Raw genomic sequence first — 7,786 nt, forward strand, 5'->3', positions numbered from 1 at the left:
ATTAAAACAACACACCATTACAACAGCTTAATTTTTGCTGTGGGCTGGGGAAGATGAGACTAATAGGGGATCACAGTAAGCAGGAACCCAGGCTGTGTTGCAGCCAGTTTATCTGGAATAAGAGGTAGTGGGAGGGGACAGGAGGAAAACTGCTGATTTGGGATGTGAAGAGAGTGATTGTAGACAAATTTGGCATTTGCTTGTCCTCTACATTTGAACCACGTGCCCTGGTAGGCTCATTGCAGTTCCTTGTTGTCCAGCCTGGTAGCGGGGCTGTGAGAAGGAACTGTGCTCCAGACAGGCTGGGGGAGCTGGTAGCCCCTGTGCTCTCGGCTGCACCTGCAGAGGAGCATCTAACTGTCCTTGCAGAACTGAACTCAGGGTTAAGTTGTCTGAGCACTGGAGAAATAAAAGGCGATGCTGGCACAAAGAGTGCAAGCCAAAGCCACCAGCTTTGTAAAAATGGGCTGCAGAAATTGCTGGACACTGGCTTATACAAGCAAGTATTTCTCTAAGGGTCATGAGGACACTGTATAGAATAAATAACAGTGCTGTTGCACTGTGGGGTGTAATTCTGTTGAAGGTTTCCTGTACAATCCAGATCTGCATGCTAAATCCCTCGAACCAGCCCTATTGTCCAAAACTGCCATTTTTCTCTGTGGTATAAATGCCTATGCTAGGTCTGTTCCCACCATGGTTTTCCTGCTCCTTTGCTTTGCCTTCTGGGAGCTGGAAGAGGGGGTCACAGGGAAACGAGGTGCTGAAGAAGGAGGAACGTGGTGCTTCTCCAGGCTCCAGCCATATAATTGGCAGCATGACAGGTTTATGGCTGGTTGTGCAGATGTTCCACAGCAAAACATGCTGAGAAATGAGGGGCTTATGAGCTGCTATTAGAGGAGAAGCTTGCTTGGCTGCTCCAGTGGTGGCAGGCATGAAGCCGTTTTCCGTTATCCAAATGCTAGCCTTTGCAGTATTTTATGAAAAAGATGCATGACTCAGTTTACCCATCCATTTGATAATGCTACCCAGTGGATACAAAGCAGTTAATTTCTTTCCCATACTGGGGTGAAATTAAGACCTGGGTTTTGGAACTAAGTAAATCTGTTTGCTCAGCACTAAACTGAAAATGACTTTTGCTGAGGACAACGATTTGGACATCCTTACTCTTCACAGCACTGTCACTGTCTTTGTCTCTGATCATGAGCCAGTCACTTATCTCTGTTTATTTTGCCATCAGCAGAATGGGGACTGTCCTGACCCCCAGGGCATTTGGATGAATAAGTCTATTGTGTTGCACATCCGTAACACTTGTTGTGTCGGGTCTCAAAGCACTTCCCCCCTGCATTGAGGAATATCTGCACACGTATGTTTATGCTCTAAAAAGCATCAATAACTGCTAAGTAATAGTAAGAATTATTGTCTCTGAAACGATGCTGGAAACTGGTTAAAAACATTAAAAGGTATTTCATATTGTATGCTAAACAGAAGACCCAAAGCAGTGTGAAGGAACTCTTAAAAATGCTCAATCTGATCAAAGACTTTTCTTAAAAGGATCAGTGAAGGACAGACTCAGGATGGCTTTCAGCATGCAGCAGGGCAAGGCAGAGTTTAGTCCTGGCTGAAGATAGCCCCAGAAAGGCTGGAACTTTGTGGAAATGAGAATCCAGGGATCAGCTGCCCGTTTGGGGACTTTCTGCTTGATTTTTAAACCAGTGTAATGAGTATTTCTATTGAGTTGGTTTCTACCATGACGTCCAGCATCCTGATCTCTCATTTTTCTAAAGCGGAATCTTTTTCCCTGACTCTTTCTGTCCACTGGTGTGCTTTGAGCTAATGTTCTTGTGCGGTAAACAATACAGCCCAAGTTCTCCCTGCTGAAGGAGCACCAGGGAGCTCAGAGCCCATCATTTTGCATCTGAAGATAGGAGTGGTTTTCTCCAGACTCATTGCTTTATATTTATTGGTGTGATGGTCACCTGCTGTTTTCTTGCCCTGAAACTCTGTGTCCTAGCTTCTCTCTGGAGCTGCTCACGGGCTGCCACCATCCTGTCTATCCTGGGAAATGTGAATCATTAGGAAACTTTCTCACCTCACTTATCCCCTCAACAGGTCACTCATGATGTGTTGAGCAGTGCAGATCCCACTGCAGATCCCTGTGCACCCCACGTAGACCTCTTTCCTCCACAAGAATGACTGTTTGCCCCTACCTCTTCTAACCTTTGATTTTTCCCTATAGAAACCTTCATTCTTATCCCGTGGTGCTTTAGTTTTTATAAAAGCCTTTGGTGATGATCTCAGAAGCTTTGTGGAAAGGCAGGTAGGCTGTGCCACATCTGTCCACATAGTTGCTGGCCTGTTCAGACCCTCCCAGGTTCACAAGGCCAGGTTTCTGTTATAGAAGCTGTAATGACACTGCCCAAGTAAGTCAGATTCCTCTTGGGGGCTGTGTTATTGGATAAAACCTCAGTTTTGTTTCAGAAAATGTTTCAGCCAGCTGCAGTAGCTGGCTGCAAACTAGCTACTTATGTTTAGCAAATTTGACTGGGTGAATGAGGCAGACAATGATGCAAAGAAGGGCAGCCTTGGTGATGCAGAGGTCTCTTTGGGTTGTGAGTGCTGGGGTTTGATTCGTGTAAGCAGATTCTGCAGGTCCAGAATAGGAGTTTTCTGGTCTTCAACTCCCACAGCGCCAACTGCAGTCTTCAGTTGTTCTTTTTCACGTATCCATGTGTGGTTATAATTAGAGGTAGGACATTTGGGATTTTTTGCAATCCTGTTATTGGTCTGGCACTTCAGGTAAGCTGCTAAACCTCTGGCTGTCAGTGTGTTGCCCAGAGTCTCTGAGATGGGTTGCAAGGTGTAGTGAATGCCTGGGAAGGTTTTTAAGACCCCTGGCTGCACTGTCTTCAGAAAGTGCCGAGTGTTATTATCAATATGGTTTAGGGCACACAGGAATGCTGCCTTGAGAACTGTAAATGTAAGACTTGTGCAAAAAGCAAATAGCAGTTGCTGGTCTCACTGTGGCTCTTGACTTTTTTTTTAGTGGTTTTATTTTGGTAAATAAAACAAACATAAACATGCCACAGCTTGTGCCAGTGGGTTGTGCAGTGGCATCTGCAGTGCACAGAGCTCATCCAAGCATATGCAAACAATTAAAGTAAGAAAATTGCTGCTGCAGGGCGTGCAGATTTCCGAGCCTTTTAGAAATGGGACGTTAGTGATAAATGTTCAGGGCCTTTCTCAGGTTCAACAAATGCATAAAACATTGCTTTAGTTTTAAGCTCCTCTTCACGTGCCTACAGAAGTCCTGCCAAAAAACAGACATTAATATGCAGTCTAATCATTCAAGATGAGCAGGACGGAGACAGTTTTAGAGCCCATAGTTTTGCATTTTTGTGGGTGCTGCTTGTGTAACGGCTGGCTAGTAAGGTCTGGGAGGGGATCAGTGCATAAAGCACCTCATGGCTTCCAGTGAAGGCAACAGAAAGTTTCAGTAGTCAAAAGCTGAAACTAGACAAATCTTGTGTAAAATGAATGTGCATCTTTGGGAGTTAAGATAACTGATCATGAGAACACCTCAAACATGCTGAATCGTGGAGCGCTTGGATCCACTTGCTGTATTATTGTATTAGATACATCCTCTGATCCCTTAGCCTTAGGTCAAGCAGATGCTTTAGCCTGGAGAGCAGGAATCCCTGCAGGAAATAATGCATTATCAGAATAATTGCATTCCAACTTTTAAATTCCAGGATTTGGAGGATTGTTCTTAATCCCTGTCCTTGCAAGGAGCCCATGTCTCCCACCCGGGCTCCGACCTTTTCTCCTGTGCTACGTCTGCCTAGCCTGCTGAGAGCTGAGGATATAGCGAATACTGAGCCTTCCCAGAGCCCGTATTCAGGGGCCAGTCCTGCTCCTAGCGGCCAGTGGTGACAGTCTGTCCTGGTTTCGGCTGGGATGAGTTAATTTTCTTCCTGGTAGCTGGTATGGTCCTGTGTTTTGGGTTTAGTTGAGAATAATGTTGATAACACACTGATGTTTTAGTTGTTGCTAAGTAGTGCTTACACTAGTCAAAGGCTTTTCAGCTCCTCATGCCGAGAAGCTGGGAGGGGGCACAGCCAGGACAGCTGACCCAGACTGGCCAAAGGCATATTCCGTATCATATGACGTCATGCTCAGTATATAAACTGAGGGGAGTTGGCCGGGGGCTCGGCAGCTTGGGAACTGGCTGGGCACCGGTCAGCGAGCGGTGAGAAATTGTTTTGTGCATCACTTATTTTGTGTATTCTTTTAACATCATTATTACTACTATTTTCCCTTCCCTTGCTGTCCTATTATATTGTCTTTATCTCAGCTCACAAGTTTTATCTCTTTTTTTCGATTCTTCTCCCCATCTCACCGAGGGGGGAGGAGTGAGCAAGTGTCTGTGTGTGCTTAGTTGCCGGCTGGGGTTAAATCACAACACGGTCTCTGCTTTGGGAAGAATTGCAGAGGTTTGAAGCTTTTACATCCTGCTCTTGGACAGGCAGTGAGCTCTGGTTCCTGTCCAGCTCCAGCCTTCAGGATGTCTAGGTTTGAACTGCTGCATCCAGGGAAGGATTCAGCCAAATATCAACAAGATCTCTGTTCTCTGGCAATTTTGCTTATCTTAAATGTGTGTCTCTAACCCACCTCTTTGGGTCATGCTACTGAGCATGCAGTGCTGAAGAAGGGACAAGGGGCAGCTGGAGCACCAAAAAAACCACTGGATGAGTGGCCTACAGGGCATTCTTCATAGGTGCTTTAAAATGGATATGAATAGCGTGTTCAGTCTTCTCAGAAACCACCCCCTGTGTTTTGGGACAGTGTAATGGTCATTACTGATTTCTCTAGAGAGTAGGGGTATGACCTACAGCTGTATCTGAGAGTACAGTAGCCCTTAGCATGTAAAATTAAGATTTTGGGTTTTGTGGTCCAGCAGCTGTTAGTAAATGCAGACTGTTAAATAGCTGGTGTGTTGGAGTGAAGGTAGGAAACTGTTCTCCATCTTCAACTCCTGTGTTCCATATTTTTCTACGTGTTTTGGCTTTGTTATTTTTATCCCAAGGACACAATTTTGTCGTCTTCAAGCTGTGACAAGCCTGAGATAAGCTGATGAGGGACAAATGCTGCTTTCTAGTATTGGTTAACCCTCAAAGTGAGGATAGTGACTTACAGAGTTTTCTGTAAATAATAGTTTGAGTCACAGTGCAGTGGGCAGCTGCAGGTGCTGCCGGTGCCATGTGTCAACTGGCAAGGGATATTTTGGCATTAGGAAATAGAGCCTAAAGTCTGGAATTCTCTGTCAAGTCTCTTTGTTTCTGCAAGAAGCTCAGGACTCTTGTTTAATCCTTCAGTGATTAATAGCTCAATCAGTGGTGCCTATCTTGTCTTTGGCTCTAAGTGAGATGCCGCTTTTCTCAGTGATGGCAAGCTGTTGATTTTTTAAGTACAAGGGCCCCACTTGATTTTCTGAAAATTTGGCTCCTCTCAGTGGCTCACCATGGGGTGAAGACAGTGGTACAAGGAAGAAGGAGGTGGGGATGTCTATGGTAGATGCTCACTGTTGGGCTGGCAGTGTCACCAGCTGAGTAAGCAGTAAATTGAAGCTTTTGGCAGTTAAAGGATATGCAGGCGATGGTTTGCAGCTGGGAGATAAGCCTGCTTGCTGGGCACGGCCGTTAACCGCTGCTGGAGCTTGTCAGGCATTGGGGCGGGTGCGAGCAGGGCTGAGCGCCCTGCGCTGCTCCTTCCTGCAGCAATCCTGTGCTTCTTGACCACATCCTTGTAACATCAGGGGCTGAAATCCTGAAGGAAAGTAACAGGCACCTGGCAAAGACTTTAGGCCACTTTAGGAATCATCCGGTCACTGGAAGTGGTTATAAATGCCTTGGTGACAAGACAGCAGCACGGCCAGCTGTAACTTGCGTTTTTGGGGTTGCACCGTTGCTGCGCAGGTGCAGCTGGTGGGACGACTGCTCTGAAGTGGTTGATGCCTCCTCATCATGCTGATTGCGTGCAGCTCAGTATGTCTGGTGGGGGTAAGAGAAGTGAATTAGCACGGGCTGGTGTTTTCTCACATTCTGGTTAAAATCAAACAAAAAGCCAGGCAAGTCTGCTGAACAGCGCTGGATCGTGGGATGATAAGACTTCGTTTCATTAAATCACCCCAGGTCAGAAAAATGCCTGTGCATTATATTCGTCTCATTGAAGCAGCCACAGGAAAAAATATTAGTGCATATTCAGCAATGTATTCACCATTATATTCAGCAATACTGTTAGGCACAAAGCAACAATCTAGGTCATTTTCTGTGTATTTATGCCCTGAGCTGGCTGCACATTTAGGTGTAACTTAGCCTGTTCTGTTGAACACTCTTCTGAGCTGTAGCGGCTCCCTCATCATTGCGGGAGCCGTGGCTTGTGGCAGGGACATGCTGCCAGGGGTGGCTGGCGCGATGGAAACTCCTCTGGCATGGCTGAATGAAATAAGGTTTCCTATCGTGTGGTCCGCCCGCACCGAGTTACGGGCTTTTATTGCCCTAAACCCAGACCTGATTCTTAAATTCATGTTACCTGTAATATCTCTACGGCTAAAATGGACAATAGATCTTTCTAGCATTTATTATACCAAAACATGAAATAATTTTTTGTTACAAAACTATACAGTGAAAGCTTGCACTCCAGGAGCTCACCTGACACCAGTCTCCTTTTCCCTGGCATTGGATTTCTCTGCAACATGGTTCCAGCCTGGGAGCCAAGGGTGCAATTCAGCAGCTCTGCCTACTGCATCCCAACTTCCTAAATGCACCATTTCTGTGGGTTTTTCGGTAGTAAAACTGAGATTGTGTGTTTGCTTCACAGCTTGTCTGTAGAATCCTCAATTTCTCTTCCAGGGTAGAGAAACCTCGTTGCAGCACAGCTTGGTTTAGACACTTAGCACTGGTGCAGATTGCAAATGAAATGCCCCCTGCATTGTTTTACACATCCCTTTGATGTTTAACAGTTTCTTTGAAGTACAGAGTGTTTTACCTGTGTTTGTCCTTGTTCTATCAACTTGTGGGATTTTAGTAAATCCTTTTAATACAAATATTTCTCCACTGAGATCAGCCATGCACACGTAAGGCTGGAGGTACAGCGATTCAGCGGTCAGTGCCTGCCCCATCTGTGCCATTCCTCTCTGCTAGCACAGCACAGTGCCACAGTGGCACCTGTAGCAGGTGACATTTCCACTGTCCTGGAAAACCATCAACTTGTGCTATTGTATTCCTTTTCTTACCAGACCAGAAGTAGTCTTTCCATTAATATTAAGATCTCAAAGAAGGAGTAGTAAAACCCTATTTTTACCACAGTTCTATCTGCCTGACACAAAAAATGGCGTTACTTGGAAAGTTAGATAGATCCTTGAATGACTGTGTACTTCTCCCCAGCATCTGGTACAGAACCCTAATGCATAAAAGCAAGGAAATAAAATTAAAAAAAAAAAATTGAGGGCACCAGAAATCCTGCCCTACCCACGTGACGAGCAGAACAGGACCAATTCCTGGATGTACCACGAACCGTGTTATTTGCACCAGTGCAAAGTGAGGTTAGGGTGGATGTAAACCACCTGAAGACAACCGGACAACATTCTACACTTCGCTTTTTGTTCAGGTTAATTGTAGAAACACGCAGGAGCCCAGCGTGGTAGGGCAGGGACAGCAGAGTTCATCATCTCACAGCAGCGAGTGGAAGCGTACGTGAGATTTGCCAGTGGCAGCAGTCGTTGCTGGCA

This window comes from Phaethon lepturus, unplaced genomic scaffold, assembly GCF_000687285.1.
Source record: "Phaethon lepturus isolate BGI_N335 unplaced genomic scaffold, ASM68728v1 scaffold21725, whole genome shotgun sequence".
NCBI classification, from domain to species: Eukaryota; Metazoa; Chordata; class Aves; order Phaethontiformes; family Phaethontidae; genus Phaethon; species Phaethon lepturus.